This window comes from Corvus brachyrhynchos, unplaced genomic scaffold, assembly GCF_000691975.1.
Source record: "Corvus brachyrhynchos isolate BGI_N302 unplaced genomic scaffold, ASM69197v1 scaffold21, whole genome shotgun sequence".
Lineage (NCBI taxonomy): Eukaryota > Metazoa > Chordata > Aves > Passeriformes > Corvidae > Corvus > Corvus brachyrhynchos.
The window spans coordinates 3,081,374-3,081,584 of NW_008236924.1; positions in this window are offsets into that span (position 1 = coordinate 3,081,374).

Here is a 211-nt window from a genome sequence, read left to right on the forward strand (position 1 = left end):
TAAACCAGTCCTCTCTTCCTCTGGGCTTAGCAGAATTTATCAGAACAGTTGTGTACCATTCTAGATTCTGGTGCATTGAAACATGTCTGATGTCTTACACCACACGGTATAAAAAAAAAGATGGGAGAAGAGGGAAGTTAGATCTAGAGAACGATCCCACAAACAGCTGTTTTATACCCCGAAACAGGCTTGTGGAGGAATTAGTACATTT